We start from the raw sequence: 17,031 nt of genomic DNA, 5'->3' as shown, positions 1-17,031 counted from the left end.
TGTCTATTTGGTCGGCTAGGTAGACGCTGCCATCAACATACCCCTTGTTCTTTCCTTAAGCACAAGTGCTAGTTATATTTTGCTACAATCTTATTATTAGTCACATGTAAAAACAACTGGAAATTTGTATATCTATAAAAAAGTATAAGAGCTGACAATTTTTGAATAATTAAGTTGATAGACTTATATGTGGGAGCTTTGCTCCCAGTTTTAACATTTTTTTGTCGAGAAATTGTTAGCTCTTGCCAATTTTTATATTTTTTGATAACAAATTTTTATTTTTGTCAATTTCTATTTTCTACTCAATTTAGAGATTTTGTGTAGCCTTTATTATTTTTAATTCAATCTCTAAGTTCTATTTTCTACTCCTTATTTAAAGGATTTTGTTTAATATTTATGTATAAAATCAAACTCTTTTATTCAAAATGAAATGGTGGACTTTATTGCATAAAGGTTTGCCCAATATATTTTCTTTATGCTAATTTAAAATTATTTTTGGAGATATATTTTCTTCATGTTTGTTTAAAATTGTTTGTGCAGTGAATAGGGTTTCTTTACCTATTTCCTTGATGAACATTGTTGACAACACCAGACAATTCATGGAAAAACTCGAGGTAAGTCTCTTGTTATGATTTTTGTGAGTTTGTTTATGGAGTCTTTCAATCATTTTTGTCATGTTAATATTTTGTACATTTTGTCGTCAATTTTATGAAATTTGAATATTTTGTGTTTTCTTATCAGAGCATAATAAAGATTTGAAGGGTATTATACGTAGCTATTAGTGAAATATATAATGTCTATTTCTTTTAGGCTCCAAATGCTACTAAATTTTTTGAAGTGCAGTCCTCATCACATCGTTGGCATCTAATAAATTATATATTTTATATATTTAGGTCTATTAATGCCAAATGTGATATCTAATCAGTTATATATTTTATTAAGTCTTCATGCCTAAGTGGTTGTATATTCCTTACTTTATTGTATAAATTCTTTTGCAATTTCTCCTTAGTCAATTGAAATGTACAAATTGCTACATAAATACAAGTGCTTTAATGGAGTAAATGCAACAGATTAAAATCTAAATATATATATTATTAAGATGTTTCTAATTAGTTTTTTTCCAAATTTTTAGAGTTGAAAAATAATTTTGAATATAGAGAATATATTATAAAATTTATAAAATAGAAGATTGTGAAAATATTTAGAACTAAAAGTTTAAAAAAATTTAAATACACTGTTATGTTTTGAGTTTACAATTACAATGCCCACTTTTAACATTTTAAAAGTTTGTATCAATTTAATGATTTAATGTTTATATATTATAATATTGCAATAATAGAAATAAATTTTATAAATGTTGAAAATCTAATAAAAAGGAAACTTCAGATTTTGAAAGATCTTTGATATAACTTAATATTTTAATATATTTTAAAATATTTTAAGATTTTAATATTTTAATAATAGAAGCAAAATTCATAAAATTAGAAAATCTAACAAAAAGGGAAACTTCAAATTTTTGAAAGATTTTTAATAGATATATATATTTTTAAATAGATTTATAATAAAAAATATATATTTATTTTAAAAATAATTTACCAAAATGTAAGTATTTTTTTTTATAGTATCTATTTTACTTTCTTATGATTTGACGATTGAAAAGATTTTATTTTATTTTAAAATCAATGTGATTGAAAAGATTATTCAAAATATTAATTTTTTTTAAAAAAAATTGTTATCTATATATTTATCATTTTAAAAATAAATTAGACAATTTTCTTAACTAACAATATTTGTATATGCATATCTTTCCTTTAAAAATTTGAAGTCTTTCTATGAAAAATAAAATATTAAAGAATGAAGTAAGAAACTTTTTATTTTATTTTTTATTTTCATTAGTTCATGGTCTAAACTTTTTGAAACTATAGGCAACGGTTTTAGCCCCTAGAAATTTTGAGAAATAGAGAGAGCTAGATAGGTTAAACAAGATGTGAACAATATTTGAATAAGGTGGAAAACTTTTATAAACTTAATAACTATATAAAATATATTTTATAAAATTTTATTTTCACTATATTTAAAAATTAAAATTAAATAAAAATAAAATTAATTTAAAAAGATAAATATTTGAAGGTCATATACAATTCATCATCTTTAAAAAAAAAAATCCTATTGGCTCATGTTGGAGGCACAAAAGGGAACCACTTGCTAGTTATATTTTTTGAGCTCCAAATAGTCTAAAGATTGAAAAATACCAACATATCACTATCAAATCCAAATCTTTATTACAACAAGAGCTCTATGAGAGCTTGAGTCCCTGCCTCATGCTTTTGGTGATTCATATTTTCAAAATAAAATAGAAAATAGATTGGCAATACTTGTTGCAAAATACACACTAAATTATTTTCTAGTATTTATTATTTTTTAAAAAATTCTACAATTAATGTTCAAATTAACAAGCAAAAAAACATAGGCAAAAGCCTACAATGCAACGGTAACTTGCGAGCCTCTCATGTGGGAGGTCTTTGGTTCAAATCTACCTTAACTTAACATATAATAATAATTAATCTAGGCTTCGATTGTATACCAATCAAAAGAAATATTTATAATAGTATAACATTTAAAATATTATTACCTAGTGTAACTTGAAAAGCAATTTTAACACTTTAATAAATTATTCACCTTTTACAAAATACTCATTTCTTTCACCTTTAGTTGTAAATTTTTTATCACGTAATTGTAAAATTGAGGTAAAATTGACATGAATGAAATATATGCTCTTAAAATTTGAAATCTTCAATATTTTTGTAACAAGAGAAGCACAACAAGTTATTTTACTAATTTTATTTTAATTTTTGAAAATTGTCCAAAACCTATTAACATGTACACTTAAAATTTTCAATTTATTTTTATTTTTATGTACATATTTGATACATTAAAAATTAAAAGACGTGGCTTAAACTACAACTTAGAGATTACTATCTTATAACTACTTATATCATTACCTTTCAAAAATTGATCCAAAATTTTAACTATATATATTTAATTATAATATATGATTTTTCTTTAATTTTAATAATATTTTTGTAATAGTTTTAGAAAAAAAGCCATCTGATAAAATCAGCTATTTATCTATAATGTTTAATCAATACAAAATTCAAACAAGATGAATTAACATATTCATAATTAAATAACTTCTTCAAAAATGTCCAAAATGACTAAATAGCTGACCTAATGGCGAATTAATTAATTTTATTAATTATTTAAAAATTATAAAAGAGTTATATTTTTATTTTAATAATAATTTATTAAGCCGAGAGGCGTTCTATACAATGGTAGCACAAATGCCCAGCACGAGAATATGCCAAGATTCCTGTCAATAAAAAAGAATTGGGAGCAGTTACAAACTTCCAAATTAAATATTAAAAAAGAATTCTCAAAATAATAGCTGGCCGAAATAATAGAAAGCCAAATGGAGGCCGAAATAATAGGCTCGAAAAAGTAGGGCCCGAAAAAGTAGGACCCGAAAAAATAGGGCCCGAAAAAATAGGGGCAAAATAATTTCAATATGATTTTTTTTTTTGTTAAATATAATTTTGCATGCACATTCATGCTTTTTTTTTGCGGGGAGTGGGGGAATTTGAAACAAATTCGTGGAATGTGAAGAGACGTCTATTGGGGGATATGAGGAGCCTCTCAGAAGTTATAAAACCAAGGCTCCTCATTTCATTTTCATTTTATGTTTTTGCAGGAAGGAAGAGATGGAGGTTATTGGAGGATTAGATTGGAGTTTTTGAATAGGAGTAAATTGAAGTTTTGGAGTAACATTTTTGCAGGTGAGATTTCTATTTTTTATTTACATTTTCATTTAGATTTAGATGTAGAAGTAAATTGAAATTCAAAATTAGTTATAATATTCTACTTTGATTTATATTTCAATTTTAATTAATTTCATTTAGATTTAGAATTCTGTTCATATGACCGAAATTGAGGCCACTGGAGGACCTGTGCAGAGTTTTTCGTGGAGATAAGCATGTCGGTACTGAATCAAGGCACATTAGGCCTCTTGGAGATGTAATTGTGGTGACTTCCATGGCTTTTTGAATCGAATAGGGCAATCTAAACAATCTCAGATCTAAAATTCTTTTTTTCCTTTTCAGCCAAAGACAGAACAAAGATTGCTTGCAAGAAATTTGCAGAGTTTAAGATTTGATTGCTTATGGCCGACTATTCTTGGTAACTGATATTTCTATTGTATATTCCCGTGCCCAGCACGAGAAGTTTTAATCTATACAATTTATTTTGTGCATTTAGTGCACAAACTAAAGAATGCATATGCAATCAATTTTTTTATCAATCTTTATGATAGCTTTTTTTTTTTAAATAGAAAATAGAAATTATTCTTTTATGTATGTAGAAAAAAATAAGAAAGATTTTATGTATGTAAAAAATTAAAAGAATTCTATATACATCTAGATTTATTGAAAAGAATTCTATTTACATCTAGATATTTTGATTGAAATAACCATAATGTAAAAACAAAATATATAATAGAAATGTTAATATATGTATGTAGAAAAAATTAGAAAGATTGCATGCATCTAAAAAAATTCTATTTACATCTAGATTTTTTTAGAATGGAAAAAAATGGATAATAGAAATATCAGTTGCATGTTTGTAGAAATAAATTAGAAAAACATGTATCTAGAAATTAAAAAGATTCTATATGTGTCTAATTTTTAAATTTTACTTTATTCTAAACTAATTATTAATGGATATATATTTTAAAAATATTTATGTAGTTTAAAGTTTAGATTTTAATTAATTTGTATGCAAATAGGAAAAAGAATAAATATTTTATATATATGTAGATTAATTTCTATTTTTTAAAATTTACAAGTAAATGAGTACTTTATTCATTTAAAGTAAACAAGTTTTTAAGTAATATATTTTTATTTTAGAAATATATTAATCATAATGTTCATTTATTATTACTTATTTAATATACTTACTCTCAAATCTAAGACAATAGAAATGATATTTTATTAACTTTGAAATAGGGAAGTGTTAAGCAAGTTCGTTTACAAAAATACCAAAAATATATTTGGTCTTTGATCAAATTGGAGTTAATATTAGAAATATAAATATGATCATTAACAATTAAGCTAAATTCAGTTCAAAACAATAATGTTATTTAAATTTAAATAAATTTTTTTGAAAAGATTTCTATTTACATCTACATATTTTGATTGAAATAACCATAATGTAAAAACAAAATATAAAATAGAAATGTTAATATATGTATGTAGAAAAAATTAGAAAGATTGCATGCATCTAAAAAAATTCTATTTACATCTAGATTTTTTTAGAATGGAAAAAAATGGATAATAGAAATATCAGTTGCATGTTTGTAGAAATAAATTAGAAAAACACGTATATAGAAATTAAAAAGATTCTATATGTGTCTAAATTTTAGATTTTACTTTATTCTAAACTATTTATTGATGGATATATATTTTAAAAATATTTATGTAGTTTAAAGTTTAGATTTTAATTAATTTGTATGCAAATAGGAAAAAGAATAAATATTTTATATATATGTAGATTAATTTCTATTTTTAAAATTTACAAGTAAATGAGTACTTTATTCATTTAAAGTAAACAAGTTTTTAAGTAATATATTTTTATTTTAGAAATATATTAATCATAATGTTCATTTATTATTACTTATTTAATATACTTACTCTCAAATCTAAGACAATAGAAATGATATTTTATTAACTTTGAAATAGGGAAGTGTTAAGCAAGTTCGTTTACAAAAATACCAAAAATATATTTGGTCTTTGATCAAATTGGAGTTAATATTAGAAATATAAATATGATTATTAACAATTAAGCTAAATTCAATTCAAAACAATAATATTATTTAAATTTAAATAAAATAAGCCATGTTTACTTTGAAACATCAAACAACTAATTAACTAATACAATCATTAAAATAAATGAATCTATTATGACATAGAAAAATATTTTCGAAGTATAGTTTCTTTGTTTTTGAATCAATATGAGTTTTTTTTTCTACTTGAAAAGATAAACCATCCTAATTGTCATCCTTAGTTAACCCTAACAACAACCCCTACCTTAGCCCTAGCCCCAACAATGATGTACAATATAACTATATTCCAACATTAAACTATAATTATAGCACTAAAACATATCCCTATTGATATAACGAAAATCTCAGTCCAAACCATAATCTAAACCAAAAACCTACACACTAATATTGGTTATAGTCCTAACCCTAAAATCTAACCCTTAACCATAATGTAAAAAAAAACTCCAAAATATTGATCAAAATCTTAAACCTACCTATATGGATAACCATGATATTAAACTCTAAATCCAGTCCCAAGGTCCTAACCATGGTGTAAACCTATAACCGAACTCTTAAAAAATTTACTAATCCCTGATCCTAATCACATTCCCAACTTTAAACTTGAACCATAAACCATAGTTGTAACCATAATCATAAACTTAAACAAAACCCTAACCCTAAAGGTACAATCATAAAATTAATCATAACTTAGACCCTAATCCTAGCACAAACCACAATCATGACCAAATATAAATCTTCACCTTACCCCTAATCATAATTTCAATGTTAACCCTAACATTAGTTTCAATCCTACCATGATATGAACCCTAATATAGACTTCACCTTGATCCTCACCCTAATCTTAAGTCTAATTAAACCTTGACTAAAACCTAATCTAAATGATATATCTAACTATAATCCTAACTGTAATTATCATACAACCCAATGCTAACCCTCATGTATATTTAATCCCTAATCTTAACTCTAAATATTCTATAAACTCTAGAATTGACCTTGATTCTAACCATAACCTTAAAATCTAAATTGTAACCATAGCACAAAAGGTGGGGACCCTCGCTACATGGCACAATTCTGGGTCTTGGAGCCTTGCGAAAGCACTACAGAGTGAGGAAATGTCATAAAGGTGACATGTAGTAGCATGATGCAATTTTGGGCTTTAGAGCATTGCAGAAACAATGCAGCTTAAGGAGGCGCTAGAATGGAGACTCATGGAAAGAAGAGGAAAGACATTCATGTTGCTGGCAAAAAACTATGAAAAGAGATAACATGATGTCTTAACCTCCCACAAAAAATGCAAGGTTGATCCCAAGGGGGAATTTGGTTTCCCCAAAAATGAATGATGGTCATCGATGAAGGTCTTCCTCTCGAAATAGACGGCATAGATGCATCGTGAATCCTCACCAATGAAGGATTAAGTCGCAACCATCAATGTAGATTCTCCCCTCAAAAAGGATGACTGAGATGCAACGAGGAAACTCCTCCCAATGAAGGATTAAGTCACATTCGTCGATCAAGATTGGCTTTATTTCCAATGGATGACTAAGATGTAGTGAAGAGATTCCTCCCAACAAACGAAGCAGATAGCACAAAAGGTGTGAACCCCCTCCATGTGGCACAATTTTGGGTCTTAAAGACTCATGAAAGCATTGTGGAGTGAGGAAATGTTGGAAAGGCAATGCGTGGTAGCATGATGCAATTTTGGGCTTCAGAGAATTGAAGAAACAATGTAGCATGACGATGCATCAGAATGGAGATGCATGGCAGCATCTTGTGCAATTCTAGGCTTTAGAGTGTTTCGAAGACACTAGCATATAAAGAAACGTTAGAGTGGGAATGCATGGCAACATCTTGCACTTTTGGGAAGATGGGAAGATAGCTCGCGAAGAAATAAGAGTTATCGAATCTCGCAGCATGAATCAACTCGACCAAGAAAAAATGATCCAGCGTGGTCAATGAAGAAACCGAGCCAACACAAAATGTTAGTCACCAACTTTAGCGATGTTAACCCTCTGCAAAGAACCTATCCCATTTAAGGTCTCTCAGATCAGACATCATTGATGGGTTGAATAGGGGGAAAAAATAGCACACAATGCCCTCCTAAATGAAATTCTAAATGTAACACTAATAACCACAGTCCTACTTCTTTCCCTAACCTTATCCATGAGCATGGGAATATACATATTATTATATAGGGCACCTTATATAATAATAAATATAATCTAAAATCCCAACCCTTACTCCCCTCCTAACTATAACTGTGACCATAAGAAAACTTCTAAATATAACCCTTCCTCTAACACTAACCCTAACCCTAACCCTAACTATAATTGTAACCCTATCCCTACCACTAACTGTAACCCTGAATCTAACTCTACCATAATTGGACTTTAACCCTAACTATAACTATAACCCTAAACTTAACTCTAACCTTAACCGTAACCATAACCGTAACCCAAAACCTAACCCTAATCGTAGCTAGGATTCTAATACTCTGTCTACCCCTAACTCAAACTATAGCCCTAACTATACCTCAAACTCTAACCGTAACTCATATTCTAACCCTAAACCTAACCCTAACCTTGACCCTAACCCTAACCCTAAGCCTAACCCTAACCCTTTGTCTACCCCTATCTCTAACCCTAACCCTAACCCTAACCCTACCCCTAACTCTAACCCTAAATCTAACTCTTTCTGTAAATCTAACTCTACCATAATTAGACTCTAACCCTAACCCTAACTTTAATCTTGACTGAAACCCTAACCCTAACCCTAATCCAAAACCTTAACCCTGACTCAATCCCCTTACCCTAACCTTAACATTGATATAACTCTCTCTATATATAACCCTAACTCTAAATATAAACCTAACCCTAACCCTAACCCTAACCCTAAATCTAACTCTAACCCTAACTGTAAGCGTAACCCTACCCCTACCCATAACTCTAACTGTAAATCTAACTCTACCATAATTGGATTTTAATTTTAACCCTAACCCTAACTCTAACTCTAGCTCTAGCTCTAACCCTAACTCTAACCATAACTCAAACTCAAACCCTAAACCTAACCCTAATTCTAACCCAAATTATAATGCTCCGTCTACCCCTAACTCAAACTATAACCCTAACCCTAACTCAAACTCTAACCCTAACTCATACTCTAACCCTAAACCTGACCCTAGCCCTAACCCTAACCTAGAACCTTACCCTAACCCTAACCCTAACCCTATCTATAACCCTAATCCTAACCCTAACTCTAATCCTAATCTTAACCCTAATTCTAATCCTAACACTAACCTTAACCCTACCCCTAACTCTAACCATAAATCTAACTCTACCATAATTAGAATCTAACCCTAACCCTAACCTTAACCCTAGCTCAAACCCTTACCCTAACTTTGTCCCTAACCATATATCTACGTATGACTATAACATTTTACATTACAATATCTCAAAAATAAAAAATATATTTTTATCTAAATTAAACTCCTTATATTAAATTTAAAATAATATTTGACTCAAACCTTAACCGTAACCCTAACCTTAACCATGAGCATTACTCTAACCCTAACCTTAACCATAAACATAACTCTACACCTAACTCTAACCCTAATTCTAACTCTACCATAATTGGACTCTAATCCTATCCCTAACCCTAACTATAAGCATAACTCTAACCCTAGCCTTAACCATGAGCATAACTCTAACGTTAGCCTTACTATAACCCTAACACTAACCCTAATCATAACCATAACCGTAACTCTAACCCTAACCTTAACCATGACCATAACATTAACCCTAACCTTAACCATAAACATAACTCTAATCTAAACCATAACCATAACTCTAACAATAACCATAACCATAACTCTATCCCTAACCTTAACCATAGCTCAAACCCTAACCCTAACTCCAACCCTAACTCTAATGCTAACCCTAACCCTAATTCTATCCCTAAGGTTAACATTAACTATAATGGTAACTTTGTCCCTAACCATATATCTATGTATGACTATAACATTTTACATTACAATATCCCAAAAATAAAAAATATATTTTTAATCTATATTAAACTCCTTATATTAAATTTTAAAAAATATTTTGAAGCATAATTTTATACTAACTTCATACAACTCTAATTAAAAATTAATTAACAATTTTATAGTAACCTTATCAAAATAAAAAATAAAAAATAAATATTTTTCCTATTGCGCCGCGACTGCCACTAGCTATATATACCTCTATATATATTACGCCGAGAGTAATCGTTCTCGAGGCGCCTATTTTTATTTTCATTAATCCCAACTTCGATTAAAATAACTTTGGGATTAAATAAAAATAGGCGCCTCGAGAACGATTACTCTCGGCGTAATATATATAGAGGTATATATAGCTAGTAAATATGAAATAACAATCGTTTGGTCGGCTGGATAGATGCTTACAAAAATGTCTACTCTCATAGGTGGCTTTTCCAAAAACACCCAACTTTGTATACATCAAAATTTTGGACTGACGTCTCCTCAGACCTCCAAAACTTGTTTCCGCGTAGATAGAAGTTCTCCACTCTCCTTTGACATGCCAGATAACCATTCATTGGCAGCCTCCTCACCAAACTCCTCTTGCTGCTTCCAATTTCTATAAGAAGTCATCCAGAAGCATTGAGAACCAGTGGTTTGTCTGAGACTTTTCTTTGCCCTTCCAAAACCCAATTCTCTCACTAAACTATTCCTTTTATCACCTGCATCTGGCAATCCATTTTTTTCCTCTTTCATACCTTGCGGTGACGCAATCAATTTCAGAGGATCTGCCTCTGGACTGCTCTTGGCAGACATTAATGGCAGTTCCTGGTTTGGCTATAATTCCCCATGCTATGCATTTGCAACCCCCTTAACAAAACGTACTCCACGTTGCCAGATTTGGTTTAGTTGAGTAATATTATAGCCAGTACAATTTTATAAGCAGTAAATAAGATGGAGGAATATACAATCATTGGGGTGGGCACGAGCCCTAGCGGTCCAGTTATAGTGGAAGCATACGATTCCACTACCAAGGCATGGAGAATTAGAGTGATCCAAAAGCCAAAATGGAGAGAAAAAATATGCACATAGCCTCAACCTTAGAAATTCCAGCAAAATCTGCAAGATCTACATCTCTTAATTTTTCTGAGGATACACAATTTTCTCAATAGAGGCGGCTACAGGAATTTTGCAATAGAGGCGACTAGAAGAAGAGTCGGCTGCAAAAAGTTGGATATAGATGGAAAAATGGAAATTTCTGGATTTTTCATGGCACTGTACAGCTTCAGATGTCGAGATCTATCCCATTGCCTTGAAATGATGAACTATGTTTCAAGAATAGTGCGAATCATAAGGATTTACTTATCAAATTTATAGTCACAACTGCTGCCTGCAAGGTTGCAGATAGGTATCATTTTTAGAATTTTTAAATATAATTTTTTTTTTAATAGATCCAGCCAGTCTAAAGCTATCTGGGAAAGGCACCAGCTTTAGCCATTGAATTTACTCAAGTAGAGTCTCCCAGACAACATGTGTTTGAGGGCATAGGTAGTCAATTCCCTCTGCCTCAATGTCACTGCAAAAACAAGATTAAGGCAAATCCTAGAAAAGCCTCTGTACTCAACGTTGGAACAGTCTGGAAGTAGTTCTCTGCCACCGTTTTCTATAGATGGAGTGCCAGTTGCTATCTATACGGTGTTTTTGCACACATTTTTTTGGGTTGCAAGGGGTATGTATACTATTTCTGCACGGATTTCCTTTCAAGCCTGGGTAAGCATGGGGTGATTGCATGAGACAACAGGGTCACTGCAAGATTTCTTCTCCGAACAGCCACCTGCATAGCAGCATAAGCAGCCACTAGATGGTTCACGGAAGGTTGTAGGAGGTGGTTCTAGAAGATGTGATATTTTTTTCTAATTTTTTTGTTAAAAAAAAAAATTAGCTCTGGCAAAAATGTTATTGCTGCGTAATCGAAAATGAAGAATTGTTGAGTAAAAATGAATTAAAAAATAAAATAATTTTAAACCTTAGAAACTAATGAAAATTTTGATTGTAAAAAATTAATTTTGAAATCACTGAAAACATTAGTTTCTGCCTATGTATAGGCAGGCACTAGTAAAGTAAATTCACCTAAAGGGGAAAAAGAAAATCATATGCTTCATTCAAATAAAATTTATAAATATAAAATGAATTAAATTTAATCATACTTAGAAACAATATAGTTTTAGAACTAAACTCACTGATTCATATTTGATGACAATGCTTCTCAAAATTAGCCAAACAAACCAGAAACATGATGCTGTTCTTCATATAAATAGACACCGTTTTATCTGAAATTTTATGAAAATGGTTTGATAGAAGAAATGATGAATGATCTAGCCTTCTTATCAAAGACCCACAATAAAAAAAAATCTTTAAAATTGTTAATAATGTTGTTCTGATCCAAAATACCATAGAAAAGTAAGAAAATCAAATAGAGACGGAGAGAAGCCCAGTTAAGGCATCCATCTGATTTTGAGGAAGGCGAGTGGACACAACTATACTTCCTCCTCCATCATTTGCAGCAAACAAAACCATGGACCCATTCTCATTCATGGACGCAGATTGTACATTCAATGGCCTCCCCCAACCATGATCAGTCTCATAAACTGGAAACCTGTGGGAGCTTACCACATTGGTCATATTAGCACCTCCGAGTTCTACAAACAAACGCGGAATATCACTATCAGGGGAATCCAGCCAATCTATCATATTATTAATCTGAGCTTCCGAGGTACAGTAATTGATGAGCTCCTGTATGAGCCCTGCAGCAAAGAAGAGGTCGTTTGAAAGAAGAGTTTTAGCAGTTGTTCTTACAGCGCCCACGGATAAGCAGTTGCCAAAGTAAGATGAAGGCAATGGTGGCTTACACGCCCTCTGCAATCAGCCAGCAAAAAAAATGTAACATGTTCTTTATCTGCCACTTTTTGTGCAATCATCAGACTTGTCCAAAAGTGGGCAGCCACTGCAACAAATGAACTCACTGCCCGTGCTCCACTCAGTTTCTTCAAGCCCCTGATTTTGTCTTGTGTATAGCAGAATGTTGAGTACACCACTTGTGTTGTCTGGCCGAGCCATAACTCAAGAGACTTTTGTCTCTCTTCTGACATCATTGTTTTTTCCTCCTCTGCCTCCAATTCCTCTGGTAGAAACTTGTAAATTTGTGCCCCTCTGATTCCATTGATTTCTATTTCCTGGGGTTTGTAGGAAATAGAAATGGGTTTCTTGCTTCGGGGGTTGGGGGGTTTTCTGGCATGCAAAGGAGGGTTTGAGAGAGGGAGGCCTCTGCTAATCTCTGCCCATGATTTCATGAAATGCCAAAACGAGTTTCCATCTGCTATAACATGATGAAGGGTGGTTCCAATGCATATTCCCTCTTCTTCAAAAGATGTAACCTATAATGCCCGTTTCTTCAAAAATGAGGTCATTTTAAAGAACAAGATGGAGAAACACAAATTGAGATAACTGCTCATATCAGCATTATTGGCAAGGAAATTTCATTTCTGTAAATTAATTGAAGATAGCTTTCGAAATTAAGATATCAGTGAGAGGCTGATTTTAATTTTAAGGGATAAGAGGCCTTTGGAATTATGAAACCCAATCATTTCTAGGAATATGGAATTCCTGCAAAAATAGTTTGGGGAAAAGGTAGCCACAGAGTTAGGTTGGTGGAAAAGCTACCTGACTGAGGAGAAGTATGTTCTGTTTGAAGAAGAAAACAAGAAAATGCAGGTCAAGAAAGAGCGGAGTCAAGTGAGGGAAAGAAGCTGGGCAATGGCATGATGGCTCATTTGAGGGAGAGAGGAAGAAACCACCGAAAGGCATAATGGCTGATTTGCCAGAGGGGGGAAGAAACCACCAAATGGCATAATGGCTGATTTGAGGAAGAGAGGTAGGAACATAATGGCTAAATTTTGTAGAAATTTTCTCAAATGTTCAGGGTTTGGTTCATTTTGTTGCTGATACTAGTTAGAGGAAATTTTTAAATTTTTTTTAATATTGATATGGTTTAGCTTTAAGTCTATTGTAGAATGTAGAATGTTCAAACCGTTATGAACTTGTCATTACCTGATTATATTTTATGAAGATATGGAGTTTTATAATGTAAATTTTATTCTTTTATCAGTAATACAATACTTGACTTTGATAATTTATTATTATTATTTTAATGTTAGTTTTTGTATTTATGTTTTGATCATATTTTGTGGTTTATATTGGGATGGATGGAGTGCTTAGCACTACTTTGTTTTAGTAACAGATCATAGAGTATGATTATAATATCACACTCTAGTCTATTAGTACTCCATCCTGATAATGAATCATAGAATATGATCTGAACCTACCATTCTAATCTATTAGTGTTCCTTTATTCTTGATGATAGATCATAAACTATGATCTGAATCTAGCACTACTTCAACTTCATAATAGATTATAGAATAGGGTCCAAAAAGATATAGAAACTTACACAATCACATCTATAAACAATCTTTAATCAATATAAATAACTACTCACATCAGTTTTAATACTGTCCGTGACTTGCCTTTAAATACAAATATTTTCTTGGTGTCAATCTTTAATTTTATGATTTGGGGATGGCCATCTGGTCAATGGGTATACATACGCTGTAGTCTATGGTTGCTGAAATATGGAAGTAAATCTGCATCTCTAAAAGTTCAATATTGTTTTTTCTTTTTTCTTTTTTATTGAGAAAGGAATAACCAACAAGATCACCAGAATGAACACTCATACAAGAATGAAAAAGATACATTGTAATCTAACATTAGAAGTGTTTCACCTCTGTGAGCATCGCCTAGATCCAATCAGTGCTAAGTGTTCCATTTATTCTTATGAGAAATGGATTCATGTGTGAGTCACTACTCATGATAATGGATCAATGAGTTTGACTCAAAAACTACACAGTTAAATCCTGATAGCAATATCACAAGTTCAATATTATACTAAAAAGGTATACAGAGAAATGCATACCTGTACAGAGATGAGAGATCTACTACCATTATGTTCCTGTAAAGGACGGGCTTCGGGGACCAGGTTTTGAAAGAAAGGTTTGTATTGAAACCCATCTCTTTCCAGAGAGGAGAAGGGCATATCTATGGAAGCTTCCACAAATTCCACCCCTGAATCATTGCAGTCAATCTCCGGTCTGCCTGATTCTCCCTTCATGTCTAATCGGCCAGCCAGTGGATAGAAATGCACGAGGACTGATGAGAGGCTTTTCTTTAATCTCTCTACTATAGCAGAAAGGTGGTTTTCATGGGAGATTGTGTAGAAAAGAAGCCTCTGGACATTGTTGACTGGCAACCAGATAACATCAAGATTTGAGAGAGGCACTGGCTGCCTCTCTGTTGGGACTGCCGGAATCACACATGAAATTCTCTGCACTTTTACTTGTGTTTCTGCTTCATCCATTACTGCAGCTACTTCCTCTCTCCATCCACAATTTGTCTTTTTTACAATATTTATTTGCTTTCCGAACATTTTATTAGTTTTTATTTATTTTACATCTGATCATTTATTTCTGTTATTGGTTTATCCTTTTATATGGGACCCTCGAGCAATCCAAAAATATCTTCTGTTTGTACGAGTACATAAAAGATAAACCGTCATATACGCTTGCATCCAAAGAAGGTTCAACAGGTACAGTTTAAACATTAGTTAACAGTGGAAAATTTAGTATGAAGTTTTTATAAGGTTTTGAGTTCATTTGAAGTAATGTTTTGATATTTATATATAATGATGTAATTTTATGTTAATTTAAGTTATGTTATATAGTTATTATTATTATTGTTTGATAGAGTTCAAGAGTCTAGTAGGATATGAAAATTAAAATGTTGGCACACTAGTTTTACAAGTCTTTATAAAGTAATTTTGGCTATTGGATATGGAAGCACAAGCCTATGCGTTGAAGCCTCTTCGGATAAGAGTCATGGATTGAGGGGTATCAATTTCACTAAATTTGTCTAAGGCAGGATCTTGACCTCAACCCTTATGATATTGGAGCCTTGCACTCAACAAGACTTGGTCCTTGCAAGCTTCATTTGGAGCCATATGCATATGATGGTATGTTGATTGACATATCTTGCTTCTATTTGCATGCACCTTTATATATTTGATTCATTTGTATAGTATCCATTTTGATCCATAAGCTCATCCCTATATTGCTTCCATTGTCAAGTTTGTGCTCCATGTAGTACAAACTAAAAAATAAATAAATGGATGATATCATCTTCAAGCTTGCAATCACAACTTATGTTGTCCCTAAATTTTTGTTTGATCTATCACCACACACTCAATTAAAAATGCAACCATTTTATTTTATTTAGAACATGTGACTATCATTTGAATCAAGAAGATCTCTCATTCATTCTAAAAGTATTTAAAAGTGAAAAATAAAATATGATTTTAAAGCATTTGTCTACCATCTTCAATTCTTAGTTACTTTCTTCTACAGACAACTATTTTTCATCCTTTTTGCACTTGCAAATTTAGAAAGTGTGTGCATGTATGGCTATATACATGTTTTCACTGGTCAACCCTTTCGTTTGGTGATTCTCACCTCTATGGATAACTACTATAAAAGAGATAATATTTGTGTTTTTAATATTTGGTGTTACTATGTTGACTAATTTTAGTCTCTCAAGTTTTTATTGGTTTTGAATATATTAATGGTTTATCATTATATCGTTCAATAAAGTTTGTGAAGAGTATTTTGGAATAATTGAGTCCCATACCTCTCTTAGTCATCCATCCCATTCAACAACACACATAGACACACTATTTTGGACATAAAACTAGACAATCCATCAATTTATTTTTACTTCCATTTGATACAACTATGACTTAAACACTCACAACAAAGTAAAATAGAATTATTATTGTTTGCACACAAAAAAACTAGTAAGTTTAAAATAATCATTGTAATTGTATGTGACAACTTTTGTCTAATTTTCTATATGGAGGATATGACAAGTTGATGTAAATATTATTTTAGAATTTATAGGTGTTGTATCTAGAGTTATATTTAGTTTTACTTGTTCTAATTACTTTTTTGCTTCTAATGAGTTCAC

General features: G+C 31.1%; 1 pseudogene across 1 annotated transcript; it reads right to left on the bottom strand.

Annotated features, from left to right (window-relative positions):
• Positions 1-12,188: 12,188 nt before the first annotated feature.
• Positions 12,189-15,432, bottom strand: LOC149577183 (hydroxycinnamoyltransferase-like; annotated as a pseudogene). The gene is made up of 2 exons (XR_016362830.1): positions 14,933-15,432; positions 12,189-13,339 (listed from the first exon to the last, which is right to left on the bottom strand). The product of XR_016362830.1 is annotated as a hydroxycinnamoyltransferase-like (transcript).
• Positions 15,433-17,031: the final 1,599 nt, after the last annotated feature.

This window comes from Cupressus sempervirens, chromosome 1 (assembly GCF_028749045.1).
Source record: "Cupressus sempervirens isolate cs-2001-9-10 chromosome 1, ASM2874904v1, whole genome shotgun sequence".
Lineage (NCBI taxonomy): Eukaryota > Viridiplantae > Streptophyta > Pinopsida > Cupressales > Cupressaceae > Cupressus > Cupressus sempervirens.
This window is presented reverse-complemented; position numbering and strand designations above follow the sequence as displayed.